General features: G+C 38.5%; 1 protein-coding gene across 7 annotated transcripts in view; it reads right to left on the bottom strand.

Annotated features, from left to right (window-relative positions):
* Positions 1-20,223, bottom strand: part of LIN28A (lin-28 RNA binding posttranscriptional regulator A) — a 105,258-nt gene that overhangs the window by 63,089 nt on the left and 21,946 nt on the right. Inside the window, exon 3 of one of the 7 annotated variants that reach the window (XR_009622532.2) lies at positions 492-1,162. The exons of 2 other annotated variants lie outside the window; for them this stretch is intronic. The gene's annotated coding sequence lies outside the window, so the exon portion shown is untranslated. Of the gene's footprint in view, positions 1-491; positions 1,163-9,763; positions 9,990-19,786; positions 20,180-20,223 lie in introns of those variants that run through there. 4 more of the 7 variants (XR_009622527.2, XR_009622531.2, XR_009622533.2 and 1 more) reach the window with 4 other exon arrangements.

Genomic DNA, 20,223 nt, shown 5'->3' with positions numbered 1-20,223 from the left:
TTGTCACCATTCAATTTGCAGAATGCTCACCAGGGGTGGGTTCTACTTACTTTTACTACCGGTTTGCAATGGGGCCGTGCACACGGAAGCTTCCTGATGACATCGGGGTTGGTGGGCGGAGCCTCCCCCCGGTTTTACTACCGGTTCTATAGAACCGGTCCGAACTGGGAGCAACCCACCACTGATGCTCATCTTGTGGTTAAGGCACCCATCTAGAACCTAAGAAATGATAAATTCTAATCTCTCTTTAGGCATGGAAGCCGGCTGAGTAACTTTAGGCCAGTCCCTCTCTCTCAGCCCAAACCACCTCAGAGGGTAGTTGTTGTGGAGAAAATAAGAGGAGGAAGGAGTATGTATGTTTGCCACCTTGAGTTATTCATAAAAATAAATAAATAAAGTGATTTCTCTCCCTATAAAGATAAGGGAATGGGTCAGTCTTTTTTAAGTAGCCCTCTCAAATGTGAGACAATGAAATCAAAGTCAAAGCAAAGTTGGGATATACAATTTTTAGTTTCTCTTTTTGTTTTAGGGTATTGAGGCTACCCAAAGGCTTGGACATTTTCCCTCACCCTGCCTCATCCCCACCCACCTTTTTTAAAAAAAATAAGTAGCAGGAAATTGAATTTTTGCCTCTCACAGTTTTTACTGAAATTCAGCAGGATGATCTCCAGAGGTTCACCATTGCAGGAAAGAGGTTTGTAATCCATGGGTCACAGATTACCAGATAACAAAAAATCAACCATGCTTGTTCAGGTCAGAGTTTCATCTACTTGGGGAGTCGAAATCCAGGGCAAGTCAGTCAGATGTCCTGAAAATTCTGGTCTGCAATTGTAGACAGCTCTTAGAATTGTTAATAAAATAACATTCCATTGTTTTGACTTTTTCTCCTTAAAAAGCATACTGTAGAAAAATATATGAAGATTATACAAATAGAATGTGCTAAAATATGGAACTTCAAATATTTAATCATCTAAGGAAAGTTTAATTTGAAGATCCTATAGCTGGGATTGAATATTAGACTAAGTTATGATTTAACATTGGTTATCGTCCAACCAAATTACAATTCTTCAGTGTCTTCAATTAACCTTTCTGATATTTTATCCTTTGTCTGCCAAGCCTGGGAGCCACACGGGATTTTACTTTGCAGCCCAGTACTGGTTAGCTGTAACAAAAAACAAACCTAAGAAAACCTGAATTTAAAGAATAGAACAGAACAGAACAGAACAGAACAGAACAGAACAGAACAGAACAGAACAGAACAGAATTCTTTATTGGCCAAGTGTGATTGGACCCACAAGGAATTTGTCTTTGGTGCATATGCTCTCAGTGTACATAAAAGAAAAGATACATCCGTCAAGAATCATAAGGTACAACACTTAATGATAGTCATAGGGAACAAATAAGCAATCAAATCGTACTAGGAAACTGTCTATATAAATCGTAAGGATACCAGCAAGAAAGTTACAGTCATACAGTCATAAGTGGGAGGAGATGGGTGATAGGAACGATGACAAGATTAATAGTAGTGCAGATAAAGATTCCCTCAGTTTGATTTCTGGTTTCCACAAGGAGCCAGCCATGTGGCTACCATGGCAACCATAGGGTAGTAATTTGCCAATGCAATCAGTATAAACATTTAAATATATTCAAGACAAAAACAATTTTAAAAAGCTGTTTACTAAAAGTAGGCAGATATAGTAAGCATTAAAAAGCTTATTCTTCACGTAGCTCAAATGCCTTCTTTCCAAATAAAAAATGAAGATTTGTTTGAATGAATCTTTTTTCCTGGTGACTTAAGTAAAAATGTCCATATACAGTAGTTTCCTTGACAAGATTATGGAAGTGGTTAACCATTGCCTTCCTTAGCTACATTTCTTCAGGTTCAGGCCTCGCCTATAGCCTGTCATTTCCTGTCATTTTTTTGAGAACACCAACGGTTAGCTAAATGTTGCCATAGGGGTGTCCATAGGGTGTAGTTAAAAAAGGCAACATCACATCTACAACGATATGACCAACCTCTTTTTATGTGAATTGCACTAAAATAGACTGAGCTTTGACCGCCCTGTCAAGACAGCCATCTTGATTGTTTTCTTACCATACTTTGAGGACATCCCTACTAAATGCTGTCACATTAACATTAAAATAAGTCATTAAATGTAATTCTAAAAGGCATAAAACCTTTGGCACTAAAAGTACTACTATAGTAGCACAGCATTTATAAATAAAAGAAGCTACTTATTTGAGTTAGAGCGATCAATATGTAAGTTAAAGGAAGAGACACAGCAAAATCTGCAACCTGGATGATAGAATAGGACTTGGGTGTAGATCAGGAGTCAGCAACCTGCAGCTCTGGAGCCACATGTGGCTCTTTCACCCCTCTGCTGTGGTTCCCTGTCACTCAAAATATGCGCCACAACCGCCAATGTGTGGCACCTACAGGCATGCAATTTATTGAGCTTTTCAACCCCTGGTAGGCCAACCATGGATAAATCCAAGAAAAGAAAAGTTTCAGAAGAAAACAGAACATTTAATTCAACTACATATGCTAGTTTGGTGGCCGCTCAAGAAATAGTCAGGCACGGGAAGGGTTTTGTGGCTCCTGGTGTTTTCTTTTTTGTAGGAAACAGTCCAAATGGCTCTATGACTGCTTAAGGTTGCAGGCCCCTGGTATAGATCCTCACAGGAAGGCTCAGACAGCAGAAATTAACCACAGGGTGTCTAAATGAAGTAGAACAACTAGCTTACTTATACTTTTCCAGATGTATAATAATACTCTGAAGCCTTAAAAAATGGACAATTCCATCTTGGACAACTCAATTTGTGACCCACTTAGCCAAACAAAGACTTGATCGGTTGCTAAGAGAACTTCAAATTGCAGAGGGACAAAAATGTAATACACTAAATAAATAAACTACAGTCTTAATTTTGGGTAATGAAACAAATTTCCTAGACCATTCACAAATTATTTAAGAAAAGCACCATAAACATTACAGAACAGTAAACATAATTATTATGTCCACAGAACACATCCAAATCAGTTAAAGACTTACTAAGTGCATGTGCATTGTTGTTTATTTAAGCATAACACCATACAAGGCAACCCATAACATATATATGTTATGAAATATGTCAAATCATAACATATTCACAATACAATATCATTTACCAGCCAGGCTCATCCAATGTCCTAGTCCAGTACCTGAAAGAAAATAAGGAATTTAAAGCAGGCCAAGAAGCTTAGGGCCAAACCTTGGGAAGTAATCTATTCCAGTGGTTCTCAACCTGTGGTCCACAGACCTCTGGGAGGCCACAATGTCATCACAGAGGGTCTGCAAAGGCTTGAAGAAATGTTATGATTTAAATCTCGAGTTAAGTCTTGGGGCCACAAAAGGTATTTAAAGAGGGTCCGTGGTAAAGAAAAGGTTGAGAGCCACTGATGTACTCAAAAGTGGCTTTATAAGTAGTACCCAGCACTCTGGAATACACCCAAAGTTTACAGGAAACTAGTGCAGTAAAATAGCGGTGTTACATGAGTGTAGCAGGATACGCCCATAACTACCCGCACTATACGATTCTGGACCAACTGTAGTTTCCAGATGATCTGCACCCACTTAGAGTGCATTACAATAGTTCAAGTAGGAGGTGACCATGTCATGATTGGCCATGAGCAGGGCTCTCTATCAAGATACGAGTGCAACTAGCAGACAAGAGGGAGTTGTGCAGAAGCCCTTTTGACCATGACTTCCACCTGCTCTTCATGAAGGAACCATGAGCTAGTGGATAAAACTTATATTGTTTAAACTTGGTTGGGTTTGTAACTTTTTGAATCTTTTTTTGTGTGGATTCAACTTGCTTGGCTAGTTTATTGTTCAATGGATGTGTGAATCCAGAAAATCAGTTAATTTCATTAATTGTGTTAAATGTGCCTGGCAACCAGAGTCAGTGAAAGCAAGATAAAACCACCAGTTTTACTTTACTTTTACTTTTATTTGATTTATATACCGCCCTACTCCCGAAGGACTCAGGGCGGTGAACAGCCAACAATAAAATACATACATACAAAATTTAAAAAGCAGAGATAAAATCAAATTAAATAGTTTGGCCCAGACAGATTTAAAACCCAATCAATTTAAAACAAATTTAAACTTTGAATATTAAAAATACTAAAAAATATTAAAAAATATTTAAAATGTTTAAAAAGAGGGAGAAAGTTAGGCCAGGCCCGCCTGGTGAAATAAAAAGGTCTTTAGAGCGCGGCGGAAGGTGCGCAGATCTGGGATCCTCCGTATCTCCGGGGGGAGCTCGTTCCAAATAGTAGGTGCCCCCACAGAGAAGGCTCTCCCCTGGGGACCGCCAGTCGACATTGTTTGGCCGATGGCACCTGGAGGAGCCCCCCTCTATGAGAGCGTACCGGCCGGTGGGAGGCTATTGGTGGTAGTAGGCGGTCTTGCAAGTACCCAGGTCCTGAGCCATGGAGTGCTTTAAAGGTGGTAACCAAAACCTTGAAGCACACCTGGAAGACCACCGGGAGCCAGTGCAGCTCGCGCAGGAGGGGTGTTACATGTCGCTCCCATAACCAACCGCGCAGCCGCACTCTGCGCCAGTTGGAGCCTCCGGGTGCTCCTCAAAGGGAGCCCCATGTAGAGAGCGTTACAATAGTCCAGGCAGGAGGTGACAAGGGCATGAGTGACCGTGCGTAAGGAGTCCCGATCCAGAAAGGGACGCAACTGGCGAATCAGGTGAACCTGATGAAAAATCCTCCTGGTCACGGCCGTCAAGTGCTCTTCTAAAGACAGCGGTGAATCCAGGAGGACGCCCAAGTTGCGCGCCCTCTCAGTGGGGGCCAATGATTCGCCCCCAATAGTCAGTGATGGCACCAACTGACTATATCGGGACGTTGGAAACCACAGCCACTCGGTCTTGGATGGGTTGAGCCTGAGCCTATTCCTCCCCATCCAGATCCGCATGGCCTCCAGGCACCGGGACATCACTTCAAGGGCATCGTTGGGGTGGAGATGTGCAGCTGAGTGTCATCAGCGTACTGGTGGTACTTCACCCCAAAACCACGGATGATCTCGCCCAGTGGCTTCACATAAATGTTGAACAGGAGGGGCGAGAGGACCGACCCCTGCGGCACCCCGCATATGAGGGGCCTTGGGGTCAACCTCTGCCCCCCTGTCAACACAGACTGCGACCGGTCAGAGAGAAAGGAGGAGAACCACTGCAACACAGTGCCTCCCACCCCTAACTCTTCCAACCGGTGCAGCATGATACCATGGTCAATGGTATCAAAAGCCGCTGAAAGATCTAACAGGACCAGGACAGAGAAGCACCCCCTGTCCCGAGCCCTCCAGAGATTATCTACCAACACGACCAATGCCGTTTCCATGCTGTACCCGGGCCTGAAGCCTGACTGGAACGGATCCAGTTACGTCGTTTCATCCAGGTGCTGGGGGAACTGTTGCGCAACCACACTCTCAACAACCTTCACCACAAAGCGAAGGTTGGAGACCGGACGATAATTTACCAACATTGCCGGGTCCAGGGAAGGCTTCTTGAGGAGAGGCCTCACCACTGCCTCTTTCAAGGCGGCGGGAAAGTCATCACAAATCATAAACAAATCTACCTATATTTGTGGTGGAAGCAGTTTTGGATTATGGATTTATTATTTTACACTATTTCATAAAAAGCTACACTGGTGATGGGAGGCCAAGCAGCACTTTCAACTGACACATTGACCTACAACCAGCCTACGAACTCCTCAGAATTCAAATCCAACCGCACAACCAATCAGCAACGACACCAACCCTCAACCAACCCACACAACCCCTCCCAACCAGCCTTCACCTCCCAATGACCCTCACCTGACATAACTCCCTCTCACTTGACACACCCACCCTGACCCATCACAAGACTCTCACTTGACACACCCATACCTGACCCATCACAAGACCTACTGACCACTCAAAGCCTTTATAAGCAGAAAAACAGACACAGACATCCCCTAAACACTGCTGAAGATATTACCTAGCCTGGTAACAAAATGCTTGGAAACCAACCCACAAGTTTGGGGAATGAATCTCCACCCTCAAAGTTTGCACAGTTTAGAGAGTGGTTTTTTGTTTTGTTTTTTGAGCTTTTGCAACTTTGCAAAGCAAGGCCACCACTGTACCGCAACTATCTTTGCAGTGCTACCATCATACATCCGGTTCATGATTCATGATTCAATTGGAACCTGCATCTTCTATCATGACCAGATGATGTTCTAAGGTGTTAACACAGGAACAAAAACATCAAAAGGGAAATTGATTAGGGAAAAAAAAAAGATAAATATCTGTTGTGAAACTTCACACTTATACCAATGAAGTAAGCATTCAGGTATTTTAGAGACAGTTGCACCCACTCAAAAATAGAAAAATAAAAGATCAATGTTTGAACAGAATGGACAGACAGGGGATGTTTACATAACCTAATTAACCTGAACTAATCTGTTTTGTGGGTTTGTACAATATACCGGAACCCTAAACTAATTGCTTTGGCTTAATTCATACATACTAATACACCAAAAATGAATCAAAGTTAAAAGCTTTGCATGTGATATACATAGGTGCAGGTGCAAAATTTGTAAGTGATCTGGTTAAGCATGTTGAGTGAAAATTAAAATTAGATAGACAGACAGACAGCATTTTATAAATTATGCCACCCATGGGCCATTGAGTCATCATTTCAGTTGTGTCATCATTTTGGAGATATTAACTTACCTAAACACGTCAACAGAATTACCTGGGCTAGTTAAAAAAAGGGGGAAAGGGAAAAAGTCAATACAAAAGCTAGCAGGGAAAGTTGCAAGTTGCTTGGATTTTACTCTTTTAGTAAAACTAAATAGTTTTACTATAGTAGGAGCTGTACCAACCTATCTCTGGGCACATTTGCTTGCAAGATTTCTGATCTTTCACTATTCTGCTCTGAATTACTGTGGTTTCTCACTATGGGTTCTTTTGCTGCTGGGAGTGCTTTACTTCTGCTTTTCCTGTAACACAATGTGGCTGTGGGCAAAGGTACTGAGGGTAGATGTTAAGGACTAGTACGAGGGAAACAATAAATAAAGATAGAATACGCAGTTTATAAGAAAAGAGCAGGGAACCTTCTTCTTCCTCATGTTGCTAAAAAGTCCCAAGAAAATGCATGTAGATTACTCACACAGAATATCTGCACTATGGAAAAATGTTCTACTGGATTTCTGCCTTTGCTTGCTCAAAAAAGGACAAAAAGTCCCTTAAGTAAACTTTCCACCAGCTCCAAGGTGAGCTTTGCAAAAGCGTTCACTACCACATTCCTTCTTTTACATGGTTGATTTACACATTGCAGTGGCACCCAATTTGGGCAGCCTTAAAAAGAAATTACAAGGGCTCTATGATTAAGATGCTGAGCTTGTCGATCAAAAGGTTGGCAGTTCAGCGGTTCGAATCCCTAGTGCTGCGAAACAGGGTGAGCTCCCGTTACTTGTCCCAGCTTCTGCCAACCTAGCAGTTTAAAAACACTTAAAAAATGCAAGTAGAAAAATAGGGACCACTTTTGGTGGGAAGGTAACAGCGTTCCGTACGCCTTTGGCGTTTAGGTATGCCAGCTTTTACACCAGAGGTGTAAATGATGAATAAAAACAATCTGTGGCTGAGTTTGCGCATCACCTTAATCATGATGTGCTCAAATATAGTTTTTTGAGTAAATCTTAATTGCATGGGTTTGTACAATACATAAAGCGCATTGGCTGTTTTTGCACAACACACTTTGTTGAGTATAAATTAGGCCCTCATATAGTGGAAAATGGGATCTGATTATGTGATTCAATTCCTAAGCAAACTCAGTGATTGGGTACCGGCTCTCAACTCCAACCACACTGGCCTAAGGATTTATACTGAGTGTCTCATGAAAGAAGAACTGAGCAGAGAGAAAAAAGGTGTTGACAAGATGCTACCACAGGTTTTCTGAGCCAGGCAGCAAACAGGTGACAACAAGGGTTAGTGAGACAGACATGTAGGCCTCATGGTGGTAACACCCATGCTGCAAGGGTTATACCAACCTTCCATATATATTGGACTACAGGTCTCAGAACACCCACCCAGTTGGGAATTCTAGGAGTAGCAATACAAATATTTGAATCCACCAGGTTAAGGAAGGTTGGTCTATGTCAGACGTAATTCTATGGCAATTCCCCAAAGAGTAGGTGCCATAGCTGTTAGTATGATAGTGTGTAAGAGATGGTGCCTACTGTGGGAGAGCTGGTGTAATGGACTTCAGGGCAGCAGCAGTTTCTCAGGAAGGAGGCAGCAGCAGTTTCTTCAGGAAGTGGGGGGGAGGCAACCTAACCCAGAGGAAGGAGGGAGACAGAGGAAGAGAGTGAAAATAGTCACTCCCTAGAATCTCCATTAGGATGAGAGTAATAGTGCCGCGGAACAGAGGGAGCTCCCATTACTTGTCCCAGCTTCTGCCAACCTAGCCGTTCGAAAGCACGTAAAAAATGCAAGTAGAAAAATAGGGACCACTTTTGGTGGGAAGGTAACAGCATTCCGTGCGCCTTTGGCGTTTAGTCATGCCGACCACCTGACCACAGAGACGTCTTAGGACAGCGCTGGCTCTTCAGCTTTGAAACGGAGATGAGCACCACCCCCTAGAGTCGGGAATGACTAGCACGTATGTGTGAGGGGAACCTTTACCTTTTAAAAACAAATTAGGCTATAAATCACACAAAACATTAAGCCACACACCAAGAGTGAACAACACAGCTCACAAGCAGCACACATTTCTTAATATCCCGTTTGCAGCTCCAATTCAATAGCAAAATGGCCAATGTTCAGTTGTACATTTGGGGCATTTGTTCTTTTTCCATATGAGAGTGAGGAGATGTCTGAAATTGCTCTTTCCACCTCTTAACTTTCCCAGGCCATAGGAAAAGCTCAGATCAAGCCACTGAAAAACACCAATTTTGGAGAGAATTGGTGGAAGAAATGGAAAGAAACACAAGAGGCTTCCCATTTCCATTCCTTCATTCACTGCCTAGAACTTAACCCAACCAAGGCTTTAAAAAAAACACTTTTCCTTCTGAGGAGCACTTGCTCTGTTTATATTCCATATTAAACATTTGTAATCCATAATTAGGCCGGTAGATTAGAAAATCAGTGCCAGTTGCACCCAATTCAGAACAATTTTTTTCAGTCTCCTTTTGTAACTGTTATGTTTTTGGAGCAGTCAACCTCCATTTGAGCCTCTTCCAAATCTCCTTTAAATTTTTCAAAAAAATTGCTGTCCTTTTGTACAGAGTTCAATTAGAATCTTTTCTATTTGAAAGTAAAAATCACATCCTCTAATGAATTTGTATTTCAATAAAAAAAGAATATTCTTTTCTTTTATGTAAAATTCTAATAGGAATTTCTTTTAAGGTAATAATATCTATATTATCAATGTTTGATCTTGTATTGAAATTCTGCTGCAAAATTTGATCCTTTGGTTTTTTGTTTTCCTTACACAAAATATCCCTTGGAACATTTAATTATTCTTGAAAAGTGCAAGTTTAGTCAATACACTTTGGCAATTTCCATTTCAAATATGTCTTTTTAGATTTTATCTAATATCTTCATCAGAACTGTCTGGAATACTTCTAAATCTCAAACAGAATATTTTCTTTCTGAGTTGCAGCAAAGCTACATTACCCATCTTTCTCTCCAATTTTCTATTCCTAAATTCTGATTTATTCTCTTAAAATGTCTATCCTATCATTAATTTATTTATATCCCAGACATTTGTTTTACAGAAATTTCCATATGATCAAGCTTTCTTCTACTTATCTGTAGCAAAAGAAAATCTCTGTCAGGTGAATGAACAATTATATACAAATGTGTTTAAGAAATGAGGATTGGTCCATTTTAGCGTCTGTATCGGTTGCATGGCAGCCTTGAATGAAGATAGAATCCTGTGCTTCCCAGCCACTCAACCTGCAAGCAAACCACAAAAAGTTCCATCTTTGCAGTTAACTCACAGGAAACATCCATCTGGTGATCTGATAAGTTGATTTCATGCCTCCTCCTTTATCTGGGAAAGTTCAGTGTCCACTACTAGCTTTTGGACACCAATCTCAACTGTGATATTGTCTCTGGTTTCCTGAAGACAAACTAAGTCATGATTAATCCTCACTGGAAGTGCGAGATGCACAACTGAAATTGATCAATCTTATTATCTCCCCACCCTTTAACACACATACACACTCCCTTTAAGTTGCGGTCATTCTTCAACTTATGATCCTTAGCATGCAAACAAGTCTTATGCTGCATTCCAAAATCACAACTGTTAGTTTCCTATAAGTTTCAAACAAAAACCTTATACAGAAGATATAATGCCAGGTTCTGTTTGTATTGTTTTGGTTGGCTTAATACAGCAGTCCAATTCTATTGAGCTTAATGGGGCTTACTCACCAGAAAATGTGTTTCTAGCACATAAGTATTTCCAGATAATAACCTTCAAAGGCTTAAAAAAGTTTTCCCTGCACTGATAGCCTCAAGAAATATTGAAATTCAACTCCCATATTCCTTATCACATATGTCAATGGAAAGGACTGAGAAAGAAAGATTTACTTAAGAGTCCAAACTTTTCTCTACAAATTGAGTAATATTCAGAACAAAACACTTGTTTTGTTAAATGCTAGGTGGCAGCATTTAGCCAAATGTGATGTAAAAAACAAAATGAACAGAAGCAGACTTAGTTAGCACTTGGATAGAAAATTAGAAGGCCATGGCCAACTACCTCTGTAATGCTGTTAAGAAAACATGCATGAATATATCCAGATCCAGAAACTGATAACTTGGACATATTACCCTTATATTGAGCCATCAAAGCTTGTTTAGTCTTAAGGAAAAGGGAATTGCTACATAGTACTTGCTTTGTATTAGATATGTTTCTCTGAGGAACCCTTTTGTTTCTCCAACTAACCTCCGAAGACCAGAGCTACAGTCTTTTTCTACAGATACAAACCTGTGATAGAATTTTGCACTTCTATAAAATTCACAAATGTGACAAAGCCCAGTGTGCTCCATAGTAAGATACACTCAAGCACAGGGCAGGTATTTGAATTTTATTTTTTTAGGCGTTGCTGCCTTATATTATCAACCTCACGGATTATTTTACATTGATTTTTGGCATTTGTTTTCAGAATATGTCAGAGCTTGGGTCAAATTCTTGGGTGAAATTCTGAGAACGGGCATGGAAAGTACCACTCAGGTATGTGCAAAATGTATTTTGATCACTGAGTCATCAGGCAACTGATATCTCCTCTATGCTGTTTGGGAGAAAGGGCAATTCTTGTTTGAGAAAATAAGCACCCACAAAGAGCATTTTCACTCTTGTTCTCTCTGTCCTCTTTTTTGTACGGGTTGGTTTAACCATCCTCCCCACCTAAAGTGAGAACCAAAGAATAAAGGACACTTCCTGTGAATTCAGACTGAATCATTCATATCGTGCATAAAAGACAATAAGGTGGATTCCCTTTTGCTCTCCAAAAATTGACTTTATAGATGATGGAACAGCAACCCAAACTAAGGTAGGTTTTCTTTGACCAACCAACTCTGTGGAAGCCAAAACTCCTTTTTATGTTTTTTGCCGGACTATTTAGCAACATTCTATTGTTCTTTGTTTTCTATGCATCTATATATATTCATACACCTTACAAATGCGCTTGATGAATTTCTCCTCATCTTGGCCATTGGTTGTCATTTCTTCAGGGTGAAATTTGGAAAGGTTTGATGGTACGGCATAAATTACTGTAAGTGTTTTTAGATCTATAATCTGAGCTCCTTATGGATAATGTTATAGTAACATAACGAAACACAATAAACATACTATAATATACTCTTCTTATAGATATTTTTACTGCAGAGCTTTTTATAGAAATTTATAATTTACAACTCTTTTTACTTTTTAAAAAAAATAAATTCTAATAGAGAACAGAAAGATGAAACAATAAAAACACAACTACAAGCAAATAAGAAACCAGCTAAAGGAGACAGAAATGGGAGAACTGAAATAAAACTAGTAAACGGATTGTTTTTGAACAATATTTAGCATAACGATACCATCTATTTTATCAGCTTTAAGAATCTGTAGTACAGGATTTTTCTTCTTTCTCTTCAGCATCCTAGTTACAAAATTGCTTTTCAAAGGAGGTAATAATGCACGATATACTAAACAATAAACTGACCACTTGAGCTAATTCATATAACACATTAGGCTAAAATGGAATTGGCACATACCATCGCTTAGTTTGTTGGTATAAGTTGTATTTTTTGGTCAGGCAGCAATTCTTATTAACGAGAAACTATCATTAGAAGTTTTGGTGGACATGAAGAAACGTATCTAAATGTTTGTTTTAAAAGGAAAATTATTACAAAAATGACTAGCATAAATGTTGCACTGGAAAAAATGGAAAGAATGACAAAGGTATCTATATATTATATTCTTTAAAAAAAATTACCTGCAAGGAAATAAGAATACAAAGAGATGTTTGCAGCATGAATGCTTTAGTCATGCTGAACTACCCGTCATGTTCATGAGCTTTCAGGAAAAGTGCATAGAAAATAAATTTTGAGTATCAACAACTCATCGTCAACAGCAGATGGAAGAAGGCTAGGAAATACTGTATCCAGAAAACCAAGTAAGTGACTCAGGAAAACTTGAAAATATATTGACTTTGCAGAGATGGATTTTAGCAGTTATTGCTAATTACCATGATGGTTTTTTCCTCCCTTTCATTTAATCATGCATGATTTTGGAGACTGCCTGGACAAGTCCCTGACATTTTCTTGGCAAGATTTTTCAGAAGTGGTTTGCCTTCCTTGGGCTAAGAGAGAAGGACTGGCCCAAGGTCATCTAAGCTAGCTTTGTGCCTAAGGTGGGACTGGAACTCAGGCTCTCCTAGTTTTTATCCTGATGCTTTCCTTATTACACCAAACTAGCAGTAATGTATTATGGACCAAACCACGTTTAGAATGCTTAAATCATTGACTTTCATGTACTACTTTATTAATTCTATATATTTGCCATAATGAGCCTCAGTGAAGGCAAATAGGATTTTTAACTTTATATATAGACGGGGAAAGAAGCTAAAAGCACAATCCCCAGAAAAGTAAGTCCTGCTGAATTTGTGAGAGTGTACATATAGTAATGCATATGGTGTCAAGAGCTGGCCTAGAGTCTACAATCAACTCAATTAGAACTTAGTTATTACTGCTCTACACAAAGCAGTAGACCCCCTTTTCACTCTCTTATTTATTTATTCATTCATTCATTCAAATTATGTGATCACCCACTTAGCAAGCAACTCTGTCTCTGATATCCATTGCATCTTTTATATCTGCAAAGGCTTCTGTCGTCTAATGATTTCATCCTCCAAAGGCCAATAAAGAAATTCAACAGTGCCTTTTTCTAGTATCCCCTCTCAACTGGAATGTACTGTTACTGGAAAAATCAGAGATGGGATAAACCTACCTTCTTTTTATAGCCTTTTCTCACTTTCACCTAATTGTGGCATAAATACACTTTGGCAACGTATTTTATTATTTTTCCTCCTATAGCTGCATGACATTGTCTTCATTTCATTCCCTAACCCATGAATAAGGCTTAAGTCAGCCTTAGCTGTATTGGGTTAAAAATAGTGCTTTTTCCTTTATGTTAACATGGTCCAAAAGAAGCTTCAACTTGTATAAAATTGGCTAGATGTTTTCAGCATTATTATGGAGGGAAGGCAGGTTTATGCAGTGAGTGAAAACAGAAGCATTAGATGCAGAATAATGCTTAGCAGTGGTCCTTGCTTATTGGCTGCCTCATTCAGGAACTTTTGGAAGTTAAAATAGTGCTGGGAAAATAACTTTATGACCAATTTATGATCATTTACAACCTTTGCAGTGCCCCATTATCCTGTGCCTGACCTATTGACCCCTCCCCTCCCCACCTTGCAGAGCAGAGAGACTGGAGAGGAAGGGATTACAAGAGAGTAAGCAGGCATACAATGGGGAATAAACTGGGCTGTTTGAATAGTGCACTGATGGCTATGGTGTTCCCCACTGTAAGATCTACATTTGATGTTTAAGCACAGACACTGCACCATTTTTCAAAGCATGCATATTACACTAGCTGGAGGGAATATTTTTTAGAGAAATAGTCAGTTGATTCACTCATTATACAAAACCAGGATTCCTTCATTAAAACATAATTGATGCAGTTTACACTGTAAGCTAAGTCAAATCATTGGCTGTAGTTGTTCAGTACTGAACCACAAACTAGTCAGATCACATTTTAAGGGAGGGAGAAAAAAGGAAGGAAATCTAACTGCATATTATCCTCATTTCAATGTAAATTAGTTGGTATTTTGAAAAGGTCTAATGAAAAGTTGCACATCATAGTAGAATAAGTATGTTTAGCCACCATCATAAGCATTTATAAATGCTATAACTAATAAATTTTTATAAATCAAATTATTATTAGTAGGCATGCAACAATCTAGAAGCAGCATGTACTTTTATAAAAATGTTATGGTTAAGGAATATTCTGACTCCTGGACTGCTGCTGTGTAATTCCCTGGGCAATGTGGTTTGCCAATGTGTTTTGAGATTATTTTCAGACCTGTTAAAACTAGATGTATTTCTTCTGAAGAGCTAGTTCAGTCTTCCAGAATAAGAAAAATAAGCTATCATTTTGAGTTTTAGGGGTAGGGCATTTGTAGTTATTGTTCCAGACCATACATTTAGTTACTACATTTCATTATATTATTTCATTATACAGTACTTTATTTATTAAATTCACGTGCCGCCCATCTCATAGTTTGAAACAACTCATACTTACTATAAAAAAAAAAAAACCAATAAATATCTCTGGAAGGCTTGCAACAAAGCAAAAACTCAGCAAAAATAATTACTGCCAAATAAAATGAATTATACAAAGACATAGGTACATAAGTGTAAAGATTTGAATAGTAAATCAAGTGTGGAGTCAAAATAATGAAGTGAAATAAGGTTTTAAACGTTTTTCAAAACATGAGAAGAAAAAGTGCCGTTTGAAGCACAGGGGAAGCATGTCACATAATACAGAAGTTCTAATACAGGTACTGTCCTCTTGTTCAAGAGAAGAGGGACTCTTAGTAGAACTTCTCAAAATGACTGGACTGGGTGGGTGGCATTGATTTTGGCAAGCATTGCCCAATAAACATGGAGAACAAACTAAAGGCTGATTATTTCAACTAATCAAATGAATCAATCTTTTCACCCGAAGCAAAACAAAGGAAAAGGGTAAAAGGTTACCAAATGTTATTTGCATTGCAATTTTTTTCAACTTGATTTCAATGGACTATAAACAGTAGAAAAACTGCGGTGAGAAAAGAGAGAGATTTTCTTTAGTTCACATGTTTTCTTCATCTTGTTCTGACCTCCTAAGTGAGACAAGCCTAAGTCATCCTTAGCTACAACTGATTAAAACAGTATTTTTTTTTCTCTTATTCTGAAACCATCCAAGAACATCCTCCTCCGGGCCTGTAAAATTATCAGGTTTTCTTACATTACCTGGAGCAGGGGTCTGCAACCTTATAACACTCAAAGAGCCATTTGAACCCGTTTCCCACAGAAAAGAAAACACCGGGAGCCACAAAACCCTTCCCGTGCCTGACTATTTCTTGAGTGGCCACAAAACTAGCATTTGTAGTTGAATTAAACACTCTTTTCTTCTGAAACTTTTCTTTTCTTGGATTTATCCATGGTTGGCCTACCGGGGGTTGAAAAGCTCAATAAATCATGTGCCGGTGGGTGTGCACATTGGCGGTTGTGACGCCTATTTTGAGTGACAGGGAGCAGTAGCAGAGGGGTGAAAGAGCCACATCTGGCTCCAGAGCCACAGGTTGCTGACCCCTGACCTAGAGGGAAGTCAGAGGACTGAAGTAAGTAGGAACTTGCAACAGGGCAGGAAAGTAATTGGAAATGGAGACAACCAATTTTATGACAGTATAGTTTTCTGCCGAATCAAGGATGGATGGATGGAAAGCATGGCAACTCTGTAGTGGGGGAACAGAGGAAGGACAGTGGGTGAGATATTTTAATGAGAAAACCAAGATGCCTTCCTCAATAATGAGCATCTTTGGAAAACTGCAATGCTCATGGTCCGCATTGATAAAAAACAAAAACAAAACTGAAATGAGTAAAGCATTCCGAATTAGAATGATAAAATACAAAGGAAAAAGAATAAGCTGGGCTGGCCACACTTTAAAAAGTAGCCACATGCAAGGGGAGATTTCATACGTAAATTGGGGAAGAAAGTCCATGCAGCTTTAGGAAACCTATCACACAGTGATCAAGCTGCTACTTGCAAAAAAAAAAAGGCTAGAACTGTATATCAATTTATCCAAAAGTAAGTTCCTTAGAACTCATGGGGGATTATTTTTAACACATTAAGCATACAACTGTGCAGAGAAGTGAAAACTCTCTGGGTTCAAATACTGCCTATCCAAGATCTATGAAGGTAATTTTAAAATGAGATACTGTAGATCATATGTGAAGGACTTTGTTTGCAATGCATTAAATGTCAGTATTTTTATTCTAGGAAAATCTGACACACACCAAACCATTCAGCAATGAAATTTCTGTTAAATTTTTCCTTAAAGATGTGCTCAATCTCTTGTAAGCTATTCTTTTCTTTCCCCCCACATTCACACATGTGTACACATACACACGCACAATCATTTACTGGAACTGTGGTGTATTTATTTAGTTGTTGACATGTTTTCTTCTGGAGTTCTAATTTTTCGGCTTAATTTTACCCATTTTTGATGGAGGTGTTAACTTCCACGTAGTCAAAAGGAATCTAATTTTGCTGACACTGTTCATGTGGAAGGAAATTATGATGCATACATAACCTTTTGTGTAAAAGCACAGCTTTATGGATACCAAATTTACCAGCTGTTTAGCAGCTCCCACATCAAAGAAACTATCCCTTCATGGGTGGTTTTACTGGTTTGACCTTCCTCTTTTGGGGGCATCGATGAATGATTTCTAGGTAATTCTATGTCAATAGTGAAACATAATGATTGGACTCAATGGAATATGATTAGAAAGATTTACATTCAAATTGTTGTTTTGCCATGGATCTCATTTAGTGACTTTGGGTTACTCATTATATGTTGGTCTATCCTACCTTATAAAATGGCCCTTAACATAAGATGTGTATGTGATGCTTTAGAACAGCATTCTCAACTGAAGTGAGTTGGGATGGCAAATCCTGAAAATTCTCATACAGTAAGAATTATAAGGGTTGATGTTCCAACAGATCTCAGATTGGAAAATTCTATTCTGGGCACTACTAGTACTTTAAGCTTCTTTTGGATGAAATTACTGGACACTTAAATAATTTGTCATTAGGCCTAATGAAGTGCTTCAAATTCAAATCTGAAAGAGTGCTCTGGAGTGTGCAGGAATTCAAACATAGCACCTATTTGAAACACTTCAGTTCAGGCATTAATGTAGTAGCAGATCCTTAAAGCAGCAGTTCCAGGAAAAGACACTATTGCTTTTATGAGTTTAAGGAAAATTGAGAGCTTGGACACTCTTGGGGGACTTATGAAACATGAACATTCTGTGTCAAACAAGCAGATCAAGTGATGCACTTGAGTCATACAAAGAGTATGGCCTCTGCCTACTGAAATTCCTTCCATTCCTGTATTTCATCATCTTTTGGACTTTTAAGACATAAATCCTCCAAACCCTCTATTGGAACCTGCTTGATCAGGTAAAACCTTGTTTTATAAACATTTGCTTAAGCTCCTGTAATCCTTCATCAAATAATATATCTATGCAAAATATGATTGCCGGGACATGATGTCAGAATCGTACTGATGAAAAGAGCCCAGGGAAGAGACTCCTCTTCATTCCAGATAGAATATCATAGATAAAAGTGAATTGCAGGGAATAAAAGGCATCCCACTATTCCAGAGAATGCAATAGCAAGTAACAACACAGATTAAATCACAGAATATAACAATGAACATACTCTCATTATAAATGAGAATGCAATTAACTGATTGGATAACATACTATTTGCCTCTTATAAGAACAGCTATTATAGACTGTGTTGAACTCCAACTCCAGTAATTCTCAACCAGAAAGCCACTTGAGCATTCTATATACAGTATTTGCAAGACACCAGATAAGGGGGATTGAAATATGAATTCAGCTCATAATTTAATGGCTGCCTTCAGATAATGTTAACTGAACCATAGTTGATCAATTAGGATAATTTTCTTGGTCTTGTAGAAGAAAAACTATAAATTACCTACATAGACCAGTTGTACACTAATGTGGCTATAAAGAAAAACAATACCTATTATTATTACAATGTCGGGATATGAAAATCAAAGATGAAAGATTATGGCATAAGCCTGCTGTGGTGGTCCCAGTGTTTATTGGGACACTGGGTACCATACACAAAAAAATCTTGGATGGCTCTTAGAAAATCTGCATTGATAAAATTTCCATCTGTCAATTACAAAAAGTCACACTGCTTGGATTTGCACGTATATGATGCCAATACATTATGACATCCTTAGCAGAATATTAATCCTTTTGTGAGTTTCAGTTCACAATATTGTGTAGTGGGAGTCAATTGAGTTTAATTAAAATAGATTAGAATTTCAGTCCTTTTTTTAAAAAAAAGATGCTACTTGCAGATACATGAGTATTGATGTAGATATGTATTACCTGCTCCTAGACTGGAATTAGAAACAAAATGGAAATAGAGCTGAGATAAGGTTGGAATTATATAGTTCAACCACTGTCAAGACAAATTTGTATTTAGGTTCAGCTGAGAATTCCAGTCAGTTTTCAAAGGCAGTTCCAAGAATCCATCCGAGTAATCCAGCAGCAGAATTGATCCAATATGTTTTTGTTTTACAGAGGAACAATAAATGGGCAGATTTACTCACCCAATTCTCAGCAGTTATTTTGGCATCCTCGTCTTTTAAAAAGAGGATCTTTTCCCCTTGATTCCAAAAACATTGCTTGTAATGCCATCATGGCACCAGCCTGTATGTCTCCATGAAAACATTACAACACAAAATCTAATTCATGACAATGCTTCCCACTCAGGATAATCCCTGAAGCAGAAGGGCAGACTTTCAGGAATTATATTGGCACAAAGATAGACACTAGCCGACCATCTCTTTCAGTTCATTCCATCTTATTTTTGTTGCTGAATTAAATACAAGGCAGTGGTAGGATTTTCAATTTAACAACCTAGACTATGGTTTTGAGATTCCAGTAAACAGTAATCCATTATAGCCCTCTATATCTCCATTATCTGGGCAATTATGCAGATTAATTAATATTATTTAAATTATCAAAGGGATTTACAATTCTGCTCATGTATTTAGTCCAAATTTATGAAAAGGAGCCTATATTAATTACAGAAAGTTAATAAATGCCAATTGTTTTAGTTCTTAAATTCCCCTTAATCATAACATGATAAAAGTTATCAAACAATCAAGAACACATATGTTTGCGCAGAATTATATAAATTAAAATTTCAGTGTGGATGCATATTTTAATAGGATGGTATGGTATTGATAGATAGCAAGAAGTTAACGCTTTAACCTCAGAAAGTCATATATTGTCACCCCAAAAGCACTCTCAATATAGGAAAGAACTATTACTAATAAACACAAGTGACCATTGTTATCCATAAGAAAAGAGACCGTGGAAACATTTACTGATCAATACACCGATATATTTCATATCATGATATCATTTAGATACACCTTCTGAATGTACATGTAACAGAACAAGCAAAGGCAACCTATTACTAAAATAGGATAGGACTTGGAGACAAAATAGGACCAAGTTCAATAAGCATATATAGCATCTAAACATAGCAGGGTTGGTTTACCACATTTTAGAGAAAATAATGTAGTATAAACTATCATGTAAAGGGGGACCATTGAATCTAAAATCTAAAATCTTCTCCATCACCAGACAGTGCAATATACATTTTGGAAGATAGCATCCTTACTTTTTATTTTCTATTTTCCTTTCTCTCCTTTCAAAGGCTCTCCTTTTGATTTTCTCACTCTGAGGTTTATATCCCTTCCTCGTTATGCCCATTCTAACTGGGATTACAAAAACAAACATTGGTAATGGATTCTGATGATAT

This window comes from Pantherophis guttatus, chromosome 10 (genome assembly GCF_059756535.1).
Source record: "Pantherophis guttatus breed Tessera chromosome 10, ASM5975653v1, whole genome shotgun sequence".
Classification (NCBI taxonomy): domain Eukaryota; kingdom Metazoa; phylum Chordata; class Lepidosauria; order Squamata; family Colubridae; genus Pantherophis; species Pantherophis guttatus.
This window is presented reverse-complemented; position numbering and strand designations above follow the sequence as displayed.